This window comes from Palaemon carinicauda, chromosome 9, assembly GCF_036898095.1.
Source record: "Palaemon carinicauda isolate YSFRI2023 chromosome 9, ASM3689809v2, whole genome shotgun sequence".
Classification (NCBI taxonomy): domain Eukaryota; kingdom Metazoa; phylum Arthropoda; class Malacostraca; order Decapoda; family Palaemonidae; genus Palaemon; species Palaemon carinicauda.
In genome coordinates this window covers 89,222,043-89,241,271 of record NC_090733.1, presented here as the reverse complement: position 1 = coordinate 89,241,271, position 19,229 = coordinate 89,222,043, and positions in this window count along the sequence as shown.

Sequence of the window (19,229 nt, the reverse complement as noted above, 5' to 3'; positions counted from 1 at the left end):
AGTAAATCAGAAATAAAAATAATGGATTTGTCAATTTCCATTGAACACTAGTAAAGAATTCATTTTTGCTCCCGTTATGTTAACTGAGACTGTTGCCGGCATAATTATCAGTGCGGTATCATACAAAATTGAGTGTTCTTTTGGAATGCAAAATGAGCCGGGCATCTCTCCGAATAATTCTGTGGATAATTCAGATGACAGGCGGAACCAGATGCCCGTGTTTAACTTGCCTTTATGTAATATAGTCCAGTCAAATTAGGAAAAAAAATGAAAAACTTCATAACAAGCTGAAAATTGGAGAATGTTTTCTACAGACAATTAGAAATAACATATCAAAAGTCCCCATCCGTCCACCCTGAGCTTCGTCCGCCATCTTGGAAAATGACCGCCAAATTTCAGTTTTTCGCTATTTCCATGGAAACTATTGATCTTAGGAAAATAACTGCCTTATACATTATTGTTCACCATAATATTTTTTACATAAGATGGTCAATGCATATTTTTGCTATGAATGATAGTTTTAATGATATTCTCGGTTTTGTAACCATATTAAATTGTGTGAGAATGCCCATGTGAATTTATTCACTTGCTTTTGATCTGCTACTTAGCTTTTTTTTTTTTTCTTTGCACTATAGTATTTTCTAAATGGTTATTCTTTTTGTTTTGTTTTCATTTCAGCATATACTTTAAAAAAGTGAATTATGTGCACTTTGCGAAGAACGCTTAATAGAAAGTGAAAATGTTTGTGTTAAGAAAGGTATGTCAACACTTGTTGAAGCAAGTAAGAAAAGAGGAGATGATAAGTGGCAAAAGTGGGTTAATTTATAAACTATTCAAGTACACATAAAATGCAGAAAAGTCTATACTAGAGAAAAGAGTATAAAAGCAGCTTATAAAAAAGATACAACTGACCAGGAGGAAACAGGGTCACCTATTAAACAGAAAATTAGATCAAAAGAAACTGTGTTTGATTTCAAGAAAAAGTGTATATTTTGTTTTCAAGAGTGCTGTGAAAAAGAGGAAAAGAAAAAACCTCTCCATAGACGGCAAGTAGTTAGTTGAGTAATGACCTTAGACTTTGGAAAAAATGTGCTGGATAAATGCATCAATCGTAATGATGACTGGGGCAAAAAAGTAAAAGCAATTATAGTTGGTGTTCATTGTTTGGTTGCAGAATAAGCAAGATACCATAGGTCATGTAGCTTCAAGTTTTTTTCGAAGCAACACTTAAATCCGTCAGGTAAACGTGGACGACCCGATGATGAAGATATAGAAACTGGCTTAGAGAGAGTTTGTTCATATGTGGAAGACAGTGATGACTGTCAATTTGCTTTACAGGAATTGTTAGATGTGATGCATCAGAACCAATCTTGCAGGACAAGTAGAAGCTATCTGAAAACCAAATTACAAGAACAGTATGGAAATGATGTTATCATAACTACCCTCCAAAGAAAGATTCCCATTGTATGTTTCCGCAAATCAGGAGACAAATTGCTATGTAATTCTTGGTATAATGAAAAACTCCATAGTGAGAAAGAAGAGCGAGTGAGGATTGTGAGAACTACAGCAGCTATTATTAAAGAGGACATCAAGTCAAAGGTGTACGACTCCAGCAACTGTCCTTCTCCTGAGGGGCTCTTTAATAATGTTGAAAACAACATACCTGATTCTCTTCAAGTTTTATTACATGAAATAATTGAAAAAGGAGGAAAAGGAGATACAGACAACAAACACAGGGTATGCTCTGCTATAGCTCATTCAATCCTACAAGCAGTCCGTCCAAGAACATTTGTCTCTCCGATCCTACTCGGAGTAGCTGTTTACGTACACAGGAAATTTGGATCAAGACTCCTGGTACATATTTTACGTAAACTGGGATTCTCTACTGGATATAATGAAGCACCACTTATTGAAGCATCTTGTATGAAAACTACCCCTCCTAATATTTTTCCTGATAGTTTCATGCAGTTTGTTTTTGATAATGCAGATTTTGATGTGCACACAATAGATGGGTTTCACACATTTCACTGCATGGGAGGCATTGAATGTGTAACACCAGCAGGCTCAATGATCAAACTAGAAGTAATTGAAAGACTGAAAAAAATACCATCTGCTAGAGAAATTTCTTCGTGTTCATCTATAACAGTGAAACCCTTCACAAGTTATATTGAAAGTGGACTGAAAAGGATTGAAATTGAGGATCTAAAGAAACTTACATCAAATCCTAGTGAAAAAATTACAACGTCATCTTGTCATTTGCTATGGTTGAGTGGGAAGTGGAAGAAATTTAAGGATATTCCACACTGGAATGGATTTATGGATGCTATCAATAATGGCGAGGACTTTGATACGACGTCCATTCGCTTCTTGCCTTTCCTTGATTTAAAGGCTACCTCTTCTGATGCAATAAACAGCGTGTTACATTTTGCATCTGATTCATGTAGAAAAGCGAGTAAGAGTGTGACATGTGTTACTTTTGACCAGCCACTATATTGGAAGGCAAGAGAGATTGTGTCCTCTGCTGAAAACAGTTTGAATTTAGGTAATGTTTTCGTGCGACTTGGTGGTTTTCATCTCTTAATGTCATTTATGGGTTCTATTGGGTACATCATGGCCGGTAGTGGATTAAAAGAACCCTTCGAGCACATCTGTTAACATATGCTGCATTGGGCCAGCTTCTTTTAGATGGTGCAACCATTTCTGATGAGGATAAACAAGAGGTTCAGTCCATGCTTCAACAGTATGATAACAAAACATTGACTGCAACATCAGTAAAGGAATCGGCTATCATGAATAGCATTGTAAAGAAATTTAACACTCATGTGCAAGAAGTTGCCTTAAGTGGCAAAACAGCAATGCTTTGGATACAATATTTCCAGATGGTGACTGTGATGCTACACTATACAGAGGCTGAAAGACTACGAATTGGGAATTACACCTACTGTGTGTTCAAGAGTTTATACCTTACTTTCATGCAGCTGGTCACTTAGCTTATGCAAAATCGTGCCACCTATACTTGCAAGATATGCATGATTTACACCAGCATATGCCTGATGAAGATTTTGTCAAGTTTACAAAGAAAGAATTTTTTTACAATCAGGCGCTCAAACAAGAATTGGGCTGGTCTATGGTCAGATCTTACTGTTGAACAAACGCTAATGAGGACCATGAAGACCTCAGGAGGGCTGACACATGGGCGAGGGATAACCGATAGTGTATTTAGTCGGTGGATTCTTGGCAAGCCAGATACATGTGAAATGTGCACCAAAGTTGAGGAGTTTTGTGGATTGAGAAGTTCGTATAGTGAACAGCACATTGAACTACGACCTTCAAGGATTGTGAGAGATAATGAAGATACAGAAAAGATTTTGCAGTGGTTTCTGTCTCATCCACCTTTTTCAGACAATAAGGAGATTATGTCACTTGCAACTGGGATAACTGGTGATAATAAAATAAACTGCTAAAAAAGCTATGAAATTGGATTGGAGTCTATGAATGCCATAACTGGACAAGCTTTCAGTGGGGTAAAATTGAAGCGCAAGAACCGTATGTTACCTCTGGCAACAATAAACTCAAGTGTCACAATACGAGAAGATATTGTTCCTGTTGATACAACTCTTCTGTTTCAAAGAATAATACATACATTAGACACTAGTACTGCTGATCTGCAAGATTATTTTCAGTACGAGCTTGCCCTAATGCCACCTGCATTATTTACTGAACAGGGCATGAGAAAGACCAACAAAGCTGCAATGTATAGTGTGTTCAATGATAAGAGTACTAGTACTCATTGTATATGGAGGTTTTCTACTTCATCGTGTTGTGTGGCCATCACACATTCAAGGACTCACTTATGATGAGGTCTATGAGGCATACATCTCAAACATCAAGCAGTATTACCACACAAAGGCAGTCATTGTGTTTGATGGATATGGTGACTCAAAATCTAGTACAAAGTATGCAGAGAGACAACGCAGATCACGCACATTGCAAACTACTGATACGACTTTTTACCCCAACACCAAAGTATGCATTAGTCAAGAAAAAATCCTATCAAATGAGCATAACAAATCGCGATTTATCAGCCAGTTGTCCAGAAAACTAGCTGAAAACGATATCTCGGTGAAACAAGCACCTGATGATGCAGATTTATTAATTAAACAGACAGATATACGAGAGTGTTTGAAGTCTGAGAGCACCATCGCTGTTGTTGGAGAAGATGTTGACCTTATACTTCTGACTGCACTGACACCAGAAAGCAGAAATATTACTTTCTTGAAACCTGGTCGTGGAAAAGTGCCTGCCCGATACTACAATTCTTCTGATCTACAAGCTTCACTTGGTTCACTAAAGGATTACATTCTTTTCATTCATGCTGCCAGTAGGTGTGACACAGTTTCGTCTCTCTTCGGACAAGGGAATCTTAAACTATTCAGACTTTTACAGAACAAAGAAAGACCAAGAAAGCATGTAGATGTATTTAATAGCAAGACATCAACACAGAAATCAGTGGCTAATGCAGGAGAGAAGTTACTTATTGCCCTATATGGAGGTCCTGATGAAGAATTTGAGCTAAATTCATTTCGATTGAAGTGCTTTAGGAGAGCAACAGTACGTTGTAAAAGGCAAGTAAAACTTGAAAGACTTCCCCCAACAGCAGAAGCATCAAAACAACATTTTCTTCGTGTGTACCATCAGGTTCAACTATGGCAGAGCAATCCACTACCCCCTGAGCAGTGGGGATGGATAAAAGGCACTGATGGCTTGGTTCCTGTCACCACAGAATTACCACCCGCACCTTTAAAACTCTTTCACACGATTAGCTTTTGCAATCAATAGGTCATGCTCTCTGGCAGGTTGGTGTGTTAAATAACGTGTATTCATTTCAATTGTAAAACATTTTCCTGAACAGCAAAAACTTCATCTTATTCCAATGTGGATAAGATAATGATATTAAAGATTTGAATGAACCCACTCTTTTTGGTATTTATCTAGTAATAATTATGACCTTCTCGAGATGGTGACATTAGATATTTATTCAGTATTAGTGATACGATGTAAATTATGATTAATTTATTGCCATATACTGACTTTTTCTTATTCAACATTGAATTAAGTGGATAAAAACGAATTGGGGATATCATAAAGATTCTCTCTCTCTCTCTCTCTCTCTCTCTCTCTCTCTCTCTCTCTCTCTCTCTCTCTCTCTCTCTCTCTCCGTCTTTCTAAGCACCAGAGCAACGATGCTACCTCGAGTATCTTTTATGTAAATGAATGTTTTATATGATAATAAATATATTCCATTCCTGTTAAGCCTAAGGCCTAAAACTAACAACAAGAACAGCATGCGGAATAAAGTTGTGTATAACTAAGTCAGATTCTAGTTTACGAAAGCTCACAGATACAGAATTTTAAATAAATACAAAATTATATAAACAACTATAAAAAGATAATATCAGCGTTGAATAATGTGCCATATATCTCTTAATCATACATGAAAAAGAACTATTTTTGATTTGTTTTCTCTCTATAAGATAGAAAGATATTTCTATTTCTCTCGTAGATATGCTTTCAAAGATGATATTAAGTCTTCGATGAGTCAATCGTCATGGAACCTTCCACAACATTTATTACATTATGCACTAATGAAGTTTTTCTCGTGCTATGGTACTTCTGAGATAGAGACCTATCTTTTTCCACACCTTATTTTTATATTGACCTAAACATTTAAAGGATTTCCTATTACATTCCTTCCTAAAACTTATGAGGTCTACAAGATTTCCAGCAGACCAGATTCTGAGTACACTGTTAGACAACATTTTAAGTTTGCCAGTGTTCTTTCTACTTCTCTTTTTCAGCATATTTCAGCAACATTACTCCATTTCCATCGGGAAGATTTCCTTATCATTATTATCATCATTATACATATATATATATATATATATATATATATATATATATATATATATATATATATATATATATATATATATATATATATATATATATGTATATATAAATATATATATATATATATATATATATATATATATATATATATATATATATGTATATATATATATATATATATATATATATATATATATATATATATATATATATATATATATATGTATATATATATATATATATATATATATATATATATATATATATATATATATATACACGTATACACACACACACACACACACACATATATATATATATATATATATATATATATATATATATATATACATACATATATATATATATATATATATATATATATATATATATATATATATATATATACATATATAAATATATATATATATATATATATATATACATATATATATATATATATATATATATATATATATATATATATATATATATATATATATATATATATATATATATACACGTATACACACACACACACACACACACACATATATATATATATATATATATATATATATATATATATATATATATATATATATATATATTATGAATATAAGTTTGATATATATCCATTTCAAAATATGGTAAAAAAAACATGATCAAGAACTTACAATACGAGTTTTATTCCATACTTAGGTAGCTTTCGTTGTTTTTAAACGAAAGATAAAGCTAATTCTACGTCATAATTTGACTATGCACATTTCTAAAGGAATGATAAGTAAGATAACGTCAAACTTAAGAACTAATAACTTTGTGATATGTATTGTGTAGTGTGTTTATATTCTAGATCCCTTTCTAATCTAAACTGCTCTCTGGCGCCTAAGGTGCGTTCACACGATCTGACAATGTTCGACGGATATAATTGTTACCTACTAGCAGTGGAAAGCAAAAAGGCTATCTAATGACGTCAGAAGCGAGCACCAAGTGGTGTACCGGACAGTGTCCGTGTTCCCAGCATCGAAACGTCACACACTGTCTGGTGTGGAAGTATACGATGCTGCCAGACACACGATTAACATATTGTATCTCATTACTAGCCATTATTGCTTATAATTTTCCCTGATATATTATTTTTCTCTGAATAATTCTCTTAATTAATTTTAGATTATTTCTTTGGTACCTTCATTTCCAAATCTACCATAATCGAAGGATACCTTCCGCTTGTTGGTAAGCAAGTGAATTTCATTCATACATATGGAAGAAAGCATGTCCTTTTAATATCGAAGACTAAAGCATTTCATTGTTTTTATTATATCAAAATTTCCTTCGACAATCATTCACAGGTTTGCACAAAACGACTCCAAATACTATATTTGTACATAGAAATGTAAAATGGTAAAGCCTTCCTCGAATGTACTTTATTTTATTATGCATTGAGGAATCCGCTTTTCAACAAGGCTCATTAATATTATTAATACGTTAAAAACTTATATATTCCATTCAGTAGGGCCTTGTGTGTCCACTCGCAGGATTTTTTTTTTTTTCATTATCAAGGTTGTTACCTTGAAAGATTAATAAATCAATCAGGTTTTGAAAATAACATAAATGAATATTAGATATCTATGAAGAAATTTTGATGCAATAATGCCTTTAAAAAAGGTTAACAAAATAGTGAACATTGGGGAAACAATCTGAACCTAATATTATAAAGAAAACAATAAAGAGGACATTTTTTTTAAAGGAACTGGGCAAACCTGTTATTATATAACTCAATTCCTAACATGTTTTTTACCAGTTCCCTAATCATTTACTCCCCAGCTCCTTATTATCATAATTATTCAATAAGCTAGAACCCTATTTGGAAAAGCAGGATGCTACAAGCCTAAGAATCCCAGCAACGAGATCATGCTTGTTTGGACGTTGCCTATATAGAGAAAGGCAGAATAAACTATGAATGAAAAATCATGAAAAAATATGAACCACAATTAAATCAGTAACAACTTTAAATAGTCAGTCTACTATAAAATGACACATGTCAACCTGTTCGACAGAAACTTATTAACATATATCTAAACTTCTGAATATCCACCGAATAAACCACCAGGCTTTACGAACTGGTCACAGCAGGAATAAAACTTCTAGCCACTGTATGTTAAAGAGCCTTATGGAGGAAAAGCCAAAGTTGTTAGAATTAGCCTGAGTTACCAACGGACATCACCTTCGAACATTGTCCACCGGTCTATGCCCTGTGAGCAGATTCGAAACGGTGGTAAACACCCTCATCTGGTACCACTGCTTGTTGCCAGATCCGTTTCCATCGTTTCACCGCTTATGACGTCTTCCTGCTTCTCCTGTGATATGGTAACGATTTTGTCCGTCGAACATAATTCGATCGTGTAAACGCACCTTTAGAATTGCCCAAACTTGGCTAACTGATGACTGAGAGTTGCTAATCCTTTTGTGATGGTAGCTTGATTCTTCTGACTGTTAGACATTTACTTAATGAGTGTCCCAGTGTTGAGGATATGAGAGAACAATTCCTCTCTGAAGCTCATGATAAGGATAGCAAGTACATCTTCACCTTGATTCTTGGAGGAGACGTTGTCTACTGTATGATGCCAGTGAAATTTTTAAGTTCGTATTAGAAGCTAGCCTTCTTACTCTTTCTTAAATGATATATAAAATTTTAATTGTTTCATTATTAAACTATTTATCAATTTGTGTTTTTTATCTTAATTTAATAATTATTTATTAAGCATGATACTAGATAATTAGCAATCATTCATTCATTAGAGGAAAGGAAACTCCCAAGCTAAAATTAATAATTTGCCTCGCGAGTTGAGACCAGACCCAAAACTCATTACACAGGCAGTGAAGCATGAAGACAGAGAACTCAGAGCTCGTAAAATCAGTTCCTATTAGATAGTTCTCATTTGGCCCTGATTTTCTGTGACATCCACTAATTACTGGTTTGAAAGCAAGCTTTGTAAGGACATTCATCTCCTGTAACAAACAGCATATTTTTTTAATGATATATAAATTTTTTCGCTTTTAATGTTATTGTTTTTATCATTATTATTATTATAATATATTAAAACCATTCTTGATATTATTACTCGCTTATTTGAAGTTATATTATTAACTAATTACTCTATACGATACATCTATTTCGATCAAGTAGGGATTAAATGCTCTGAACGAACAAGGTAAAACGACAGTGGAGGTCCTGTAGAGAGTAGGGTTCCCCTGCTGTATGCGACCGGAAAAGCAGCCATCAAAGTAAGGTGTATTAACTAACAAAAATGAATTAGTCCCATAATAATTTGATCTTGATGTAAATAATAAAATCAAGGAAAGAATTTTATTCCCTAAACAAAAGAATACAATGAAGGTGTTGGAAACGTCATACATATACCTATAAATAGAAAACCTTAAAATTTAAACAACAGAGTTTCCAGATAGGCTTCAACGAATTTGGAAATCAATATTTTCCACCCAATGAAAAGTCCATCAATAATGATATTTTTATGTTACCAAAAACAATGAAAATTCATTCTGCATACCATAGGCATAATAAACAGTGTAGGTTTGATCGCCTTTTCCTGCTTTAATAGTTTTACTTTAGGTCTAATATTAGTCTAAATTCAAGTAAGGGGAGTTCATAATTACTATATCTATTGTATCTGCCTCATTATTTCTTTTCCTCGTGGCTCTCATAATAATAATAATAATAATAATAATAATAATAATAATAATAATAATAATAATAATAATATTTTGGTAGTAGACCCTCTTTCTGTCAAGATTTGTTAAAGAAAATGTCTGCCTCAGTTACATTGATCTTGTACTCGGTCTTCTCAATGACTTATTATTTTCTTCTCAGAATTACTGCATAGAGCCAGTAATTGGGCAAAAGCCATCCTTCATAGTGGGTAGTCAAATTCAGGGAAAGTTTGGAATTAAGGTTTAAATGTAAAGTTTAAAAGTCAGATAAAATTTACAAGTAGGGTAAAAGAATAATGCAAACAACCTACAGGTTTCAGGAGAGTGGTCTCCCTTCCTCAGGCTGGAGAAGAGTGGTGAAAACGATTCTAGATATGACATTAAATACGGAAATTCTGGCCTAGGTGCAGAGGCAGGGATTTACATTGGCCGCCTCAGGTGTCCTTGGCAGAGTAAATAGTGACGTGAATGGAATGGTGAATTCCCTTTTGGCTAAGCTGCTCGGCAGGAGTAGCTGTAGTTCCATCAGACTGCCTTCTCGCTCACTCATAGGTGATGGGTAACCATTTTGTCCTTTGACGGCTGGGCTTTGATTGGTGGGAGTGCTTGCCGAGAGGGTATCCCGAGCAAGCAGGATGTATGGTCATTGATTGGAGCCATCTTGGATGGAGGTATCTTGATCGATAGAGATGTCTTGGTTGAAGATGCCATGGTGGGTATGGTTACTCCTCAGTGTGTTATTCCTATGACAGGATGGGAGAAGAAACATTTCTTGGATAGTACTAAGTGTCGGTATTTCTCGCTGTATGAGGAGATCTTCAGGTATTCAAATTGAAGACGCCATGGTTGGTATGGGTACTCCTCAGTGTGTTATTCCTGTGACAGGAGGGAGAAGATACATTTCTTGGATAGTACTAAGTGTTGGTATTCCTCGCTGTATGAGGAAATCTTCAGGTATTCAAAGTTTCCTGCTATCTGGAGCGCGGCTGATGATCTCAGTGGTCTTAATTATTTCCACATGCTTAATGTTTTTGTTGTGGACGTGGAGGGGATGAGCTCATATGGCCCCTTGTTGAACGTGACAGGACAATCTCTTAGAGAAAAGCGTGGTGGTTATTCCTATATGCTGTAATGTTCAGAGTATCCTGGAACAGGGCATAAGTAGAAATAGACCATGGTGATCTGTCAAAGGAAGTCCTGGGTTAGCGGGGCTCGATTGTTTATCATGATTAGGGACCTCGTCTTGGTCGTTTAATAGTAATTAGTTACCTTGGCCTCTGGTGTTTTCATTCACATGGGAGACGTGGTTCTTAAAGATGTAAAACATGGCTTTTTCCTCTTTCTGGTAATCACGATGCATAAAACCTTTATAGCAAAGGTTGGTGGTGGTGGCGGTGTTCTCCGTCGGTTGTTCACCCTAGTACCAGGTGTCTATAGCTAGCTTGATCTCACGGCTAACTTGCCTGTTAGAGTAGCCATTGTTTGCCAGGAAATGGATGACTCGTCGAGTTCTTGATGTGTGTCATCCCAAGAGGAGCAGTGGGAGAGGGGCCTGCAGACGTAGGCTTTCATGGTAGAGGCCTTGTACCTGGCAGGGCATTCACTGTCCCCATTTAAGCATAAGGCAAGGTTAGTGGGCTTAACGTAAACTCTGGTATCAACTCCGGTAGGGTTGGGAGAGATGATTACACCCAGTAAGGGCAGCCATCCATCGTCGCTATACTCGGCGGTAAACCTCAGGAAACTGCATTCGTCAAGGAGAAGACATAGCACAGGATTAATGCAACTAAGGACCCCATTATCTCAAAAAAAAAAAAAAAAAAAAAAAAAACGATCATGATAATAATTATCTGTAGTGTTGTAGTAGGATCATTTTGATTCCATATAAAACAGAAATTTCAATATTACTTTCAGAGATAATTTTCCTAAACAGGAAAAAAAAAGCAATATAAAGACTAATGCCTCTTGTTTTACTAATTAGGAGATTATGTTCTGGATTTGCAATGCTGTGTGATTCAAATACTTTTTCTTAAAATACTGCAGCTTACGTTCTTTTCAATAATTGCAGTTGACAAGGTAGGTAAAGGGATTTAATTTTCTCCTTTGATTATCAAATTCACATTTTTGAATTTCTCAGCTAAAGTGAAATAGGATGTTGGGCTTCATAAAAAAAAAGAAAAAAAAAATTGTATATGTAATTTGAGTATCCTGTTTTCATTTTCATAATCATTTTCAAAATTAACGAACTATAATAGATACCAGGCGATTCGTTTAGGAGCTACTTCGGAAAATGTTTTTTTTTTTCATGGATAGTTCAAATATTAAAAACGTTTTTGAAATAAGACATAAAACGTTTCAATTTCTAAACAAAAGTTATCTAAATGGTAATAATATTATTAACCACCAACTTAACATTTTCATTTTATTTTGACTAAACATAAATTACTGCAATATATTCAAGATACCATACCAATATTGAAGTTATCCTTGTTTCAGACTAATTATAGTTTTGTATCCCAAATAGGTACAGTATTTCGTAATCTATGAACAGCTGGGCATTCATAAATCATATGTATTTCATAATAAATAGAGTTGGGCCGTGGTAAAAAAAATCTTTACATATCAACTAAAATTAAGATAAAATACGGATCATCATATTCGACCCAAATAAAAAAAAATCAATATTAACCTTGTTTCTCCAATCTAATACCGGTCGTTGATAAATAAAAGATTTCATATACATTTATTTATATCGAGGATACATGTTTTTACGCGTTAGCTTTTTGTTATTATTTGAATGCTTTAAATACATGAAAATCCTTTTAAAAATAAAGGATATTCGAACAACTTATAAGAAAAAGAAATGGACATGGGCAGGACATATGATGGGAATGATATATAATAAATGGGCATTAGAGATAACAGAATGTGTCCTTAGAGATTGCACAAGAAGCAGGATAAGGATGAAAAGACGACGTCTTAACGAACTAAGAAAGTTTTAGGTTGTGTACTGGCATAGAAAGACCATAAACAGACGCAAGTGGAATGACATGTTTGAGGCCTTTGTTCTGCAGTGGACTAGTAACAGCTGATGGTGATAATGATGATGAAATATATATATATATATATATATATATATATATATATATATATATATATATATATATATATATATATATATATATATAAGAATATATATATATATATATATATATATATATATATATATATATATATATATATATATATATATATATATATATATATATGCCACAATAGGTAAAAAAATATATATGAAAAAAATCACTAAATAACCAAAAATGAAATTCCTTCTAGTACCTTTGTCTTTTACTTTCTATTTTCTCCTTGTATTGGGAACTCAATTGATGTACTTCTCCTATAAAGAAAACTTTGATGGTTCTTGTATAAGTTGAATGACCTAAAGGGCATCATTAAAGTCACGATGGGTTATTACGACTTCCTTGAATAGATACACTTGCTTTAATGTGGTACTTTGTCTTTGATGTCCACGAAAATATATCCTACAAATGTTTAGTTTTCTTAAGACAACCTGATTGTTAGTTTACTCGTGAGAGCGGCACTTCAGTGTCAGTAGGCCTATTAAATCTATGGACTTCCTTTAAGATTTCGTAGGTTTTATTTAAATCCTATTTTATTTTTGAGGGGCTTAGGAGAATATATTCTAACGACTCAATAAAGGTTATCATATCATGGAAGTTTTCTGTCTTTTAATTATTATTATTATTATTATTATTATTATTATTATTATTATTATTATTATTATTATTATTACCCCCTTGCAAGCCTGGCTACAACACTAGTTGGAAAAGCAGGATGCTGCAAATCAAAGGGCTCCAGCAGGGGAAAATAGCCCAGTAAGGAAAAGAAACAAGGGAATAAATAAACTATAAAAGATGGGATTAAGAATTGATATATGATATTCTGATAACAGTAACATTAGATAAGGTCTTTCATATATATAAATTATAAAAACTTAAAAAAACAAGGAAAGGAAATAAGATAAAATAGTGTGCCTGAGTGTACCCTCAAGCAAGTGAACTTTACCCTAAGACAGTGGAAGACTGGTAAAAGGGCTATGGCACTACCCAAGAATTGGGTACCATGGTTTAATTTTTGAGTGTACTTCCCCTAGAAGAGCTGCTTACCAGAGTTTACAATGGTGTATTATGATAATTTATCCATATACCCATCTATGTATGTATGTATGTATGTATGTATGTATGTATGTATATATATATATATATATATATATATATATATATATATATATATATATATATATATATATATAAGAAGCTTATTTGATAAAAATTTTACACAAACCTTCAAACTAGCAGGTCTTATGACATCTGTAGGTTAATTCATCACGTGTTATAAGGTAGGGTTGAAACTTTGATATTTCCTGAGTTTTATTTGAATTTTACTATTTTACTGGATGTTTGTTTGCAGAAGTACCATAGTATAACGACACAATAAAAATTATCCAATCAAAAAAAAATTATGCTTTTCAATTGAAGGGTTTATTATACATACATATCTAAATATAAATATATATATATATATATATATATATATATATATATATATATATATATATAAAATTGACATGGATATAGAAATTTTTGAACGAATTAACTACAGTATATCTTGAAACTGAAATCAAACATGTATTACCAATAAATAACCATCTGGATTCCTTTCATCTACTTTATGACACTCCTCCATTCCTAGACTCTGGACATATACTATCCTCGTCAATATGTCGACTGGCTTGGATAATCCTTCCTTGAATAGTAGAGGGAAAAATAGCTTCATTAATCGTATTGGCCAAATCCACAACAATGGAAACAGAAGGAAAATGTCGCAATTAATCTCGGTCTGGCCTTTATGTAGCGAGATGGTTCAGATTTTCTAAGACTTCTTACCATAAAGAACCAGTTGTTAGAATAGAATCGCCCTCCACGGGACTAACTCCCATTTTATGTTGTTGACAGAGTTTGTAGGTCAAGGTTATTTCTGATCTACTTCAGCTTCAGTTGTTATAATGCCAAGTATATTCAGACTATTTATACTTTTTAAATATAACATTCTTTTTACTATTCTCTTTATAAACAATATATTTTTTATAGTGTGATGAATATATGATCGACATAAGTTAGGAAAAAATAACCTAAGGATGAAATAGCAATTGGTGAAACTAGGAAGCATGCTTAAAGTGCTTCACAAAAGATTTTTTTTTTCTTTATTATAAACAATGCATATTTTCTAATGATGATATATTTAATGAATATAATTGATACAACATAGATTGAAAATAAATGATCAAAACTAGGAAACGTAGAAAAAACTTATCGAAACATGCATCATACAGTTTTTATATTTTGATAAATAAACAAAAAATATCGATAGCACATCCTATGCTTCCCCTTTTACATCTGTGAATTTTATCGTTGACCTCTCTCTCTCTCTCTCTCTCTCTCTCTCTCTCTCTCTCTCTCTTTCTCTCTCTCTCTCTCTCTCTCTCTCTCTCTCTCTCTCTCTCTCTCTCTCTCTCTCCCTCTCTCTCTCTCTCTCTCTCTCTTTTCTTCTTCTTCTTCTTCTGAGCCCCTGGCTCATTCTCTGTCAACCCAAGGCTCAAGGCAAAATAAACTTATTCTAGGAACTTCAGTAAGATCGAGTTATCTCAAATGAGGAAATGAGTATATGCATAAAAGGGATTTATTATAATTAGAAAGCACCCTTGTATGAAAGTGAATCTCGGGAATGCAAATTACATCATTATTATATTTGCATATGTAAACATTGCTAATCTAATCACTCTTAGTATAATGTCAAGGATACTCGGTTAATGATCAAAGAATTATAGCGTACATTGTAATTTCCATTATTACTCATTTATTTTTATTTGTTTTACAAGATCGACAACTCTTTTGATAGAATTATTATGAAAAACTCTATATTTATTAATAAATATCTTCAAAGCCTTTGGGAAATTCGAAATAAATCTTTATGTTGTTTAAGGGAATTGAGTTAGTAATGCGTAACTGAAATAGTTAGCTTTAATTAGTTCTATTTCTTAAGGAAATAAAGTGCATTAAAGCCCATTCTAAGAAGGGTTATAATGTTTTTTAATTATTTTTCCTAATGGTTTACGCAAACCATTCTAACTTTACTTAAAAAAAAAAATGACATTTTGTATTTATAAGAATATTTGATCCTTTAAAATCCTGTTAAGCTTCAGGTATGGGAAACCCAATACTAATGATGATCAAGCCTGTATTACAAATAGCATAATAGTAATTTATCATTTATGTCTGAGAACTAAAAAGGCTCCTTTAATCCATTCCATAAATTACTTATTTGCATTTTCCTATTTTGCTTACTCATGTTACATAATATTCATCACATACTGGATTTTTCATAAATTAGGTTCCATCACATTTCATTTATTCATAAAATCCTTCATATATTGGATGAAATATAAAGAAAAAACTAATGTTGGTTTATTTTTACGGAATAAAAAAAAAAAAAACGATATATTAAACCTAAAAGTTTTAATACAGACTCACTTACATTGCTCAAGCCTTCGATCGACATCAAAATTAATGACCTTAATCATATACAAATGATGGTAATATAGCTTACAAGGATAAGCTCTGTGCCCCAATGAATTCAGCAGTTATTGCATAGTCTCGAGAACCTTTGGCATAATATGGAAATTAGTTAAGATTTCCTAATCTCTAGCGGTGGAATTCAAATACACTTACGGTAGGTTTAACAGGTCAGGGAACGAAGTGGATGTTAGTGTGTATTCTAATCAAGCATATAGTGTATATCATAAATGCATATGCATTTAGAATGATCTGGAATTTGAAAGCAATTTGGTATTACAAAGGGAGAAGACATATTCATTTTCTGTTGCCAAGTGGATACGAATAAACCTCACGCTAATTTTTCGGTGTATTAGTTTATTTGCATATATATATATATATATATATATATATATATATATATATATATATATATATATATATATATATATATATATATATATATATATATATATATATAAATACATATATTATAGTTCCGTGGTCTAGGAACCAAAATTTAATACTATATATATTACGGCTGGCAAGCTACACCACTTCTCTAGTTCCAAACTCACCTGTTTTTTTTTTTGTTTTTTTTTTTTACATCAACCTGTTATATATGAATATATTAGTATCCGAGCTCTGAGGCATACTTACGAAAATTATACAATCCCTTCTTTCACTTGAAAATAAATTTTACACCAACATTTAAGCTTGATACTTAATGAAAATAGATAACCTTTAACACTCTAATGCTCAAACTTTTAAAGAAATTACATAAAGTAACTGATAAACTTATGAATTTAGCTTACACAAAGTTAACCAGATATCGATACAAATATACTTCCCGTTTGTACATAAATCTCCCTGGGCCAGTAGATTTACACAATACCAGCACTCACCACAACACAATAAATTTAAAATTTCTGGCAAAGTTTCAGCAACGTTTTAACACACTACAAACGATATACGTTAGGCACAAAATCACTTTGGAGAGAATACTTTAGAGACATAAGGTAGCCAATGATCAAACTCTGACACATATCAACATGACAGCGAGATGACTCTCTCTCAGCTAACTCCACCCACCCCGTTCTCAGAAATAAAAAAAAAAAATAAAAAAACTAACTCTTGGTTTTTCGGGAACATTCCAAAGCACATGGGAAATATAAGAATTGAGTATTTTTTCATAAACATGACGCAATACCTTGTAAAAATATAAAAAAGATTTACATAAGCCCTCGTTCATAACTTGTAGGGTCATATAGCACTCATAAACAGATTATGTAAGACTTCCAAACAAAACAAAAAAAAAGTTAATTCTTAAAAATAACGTAAATTTACATATACTGACTAGAATGAAGAATACAGTGAATTTAATGACGAAAGGGTTACGTAATTTGCATACAAAACTTATATCTACATGAGAGGAACTCACCTTTCGGGCTGCTTTTCACTTCTTAAATAAACAAATGAAATATATAAATCAAATATGTGGATAGATTATTCCCTCTACACTAGACCAGTTTCCTAAGATAGCTCCCCCCAAAAAAGATTATTTACTCCAGATCTGAATCCATCGATTCAGCCTGAGATAAATATTCTGCAACCACATTATCTTAACTGATATATGCTTTATATGAATACAATATGGTTGGAAACATAATGACCACCTAGTTAATCTTTGATTATTATTTTATGATCCGTATACACTGTAATCTCTTCATTTTGTGGTCGATTCACATAGACCTCAAACTTGTTTATCGCTGCGACTAAGGGCAGCAGTTGCTTTTTAACTGTCGAGTAGGCGCGCGGATGTTTCTTCAGCTTCGACGACATAAAACAAACAGGGTTAAGAATTTCTTTCTTGTCTTCTTGCAATAAGACAGCTCATATCCCATTATCTGATGCATACACTTGGATAAGGAATTAGTTGTTGAAATCAGGTGCTTGCAGTATTAGTTGCAAAGTTAATATGGCCTTTATCCCGTCGAAGTATTTCTGGCACTCGGTGGTCCATACAAATTTTTTTTCTTGTGGCTAGTCAAATACTTCAAGGGAGAGGCTACAGCCGAAAATTTCGGGCAAAAACGTCAGTGGAATCCTGCCATCCCCAAAAAACGTTGTAATTACTTCCTCGTTGTAGGGGGGGATGCTCTCCTTATTCCTTCGACGTTAGCGGCTATCAGGGCGATTAGTCCTCTTCCTATTTCAAATCCCAAGTACCGAACTGTTGCCTTTCCAAATTAGCTCTTCTCCAGGTTAATCAGCAGGTATGCTCCTCGCAGCTTATGGAATACATAATTCAGGTCGATGAATATATCACAATATCATCGAGATATACACCTATTCCTTCTATCGATCCTAGAAGGTTATACAGTACACGTTGAAAAGTTGCGGGGGTATTCATTAGACCATATGGCATGACTGTGTATTAATATAACCCAAACGGGGTTATAAAAGCTGATAACAGTTTTGCATTGTCGTCCAAATAAATTTGATAGAAGCCTTTTAACAAGTCGATCTTGGAGACGAAACTCGCTTGTCCGATATTGTTGAGAAGTTGGTCAATGAGAGGCAATGGATAATTATTGGCCACACTGATCGAATTCAACTTTCAGCAGTCCATACACATCCTGAAAGATCCGCCTGGGTTATTCACGAGCAAGCATGGAAAACTGTAAGGGTTAAATCTTTGTTCGGCTAATCCCTTTTGTAACAAATAGTCCACTTCTTTTCTCATGACTTCTTGGTAATACGGCGACAGTCGATAAGCGTGTTGTGTAAATTTTTTTTCCGTTGTTTTGAGGTGTATCTCATGCTTCGTCAGGTTGGTTCGTTTCGGGATGTCTGAGACAATTTCAGGGAAACTTTTAATTAATTGGCTTAATTCCTCTTGTTGCTCCTGGTTCAAATGAGTTAATTTCTCTTCCAAGTTCCAAATGACAGACGTAT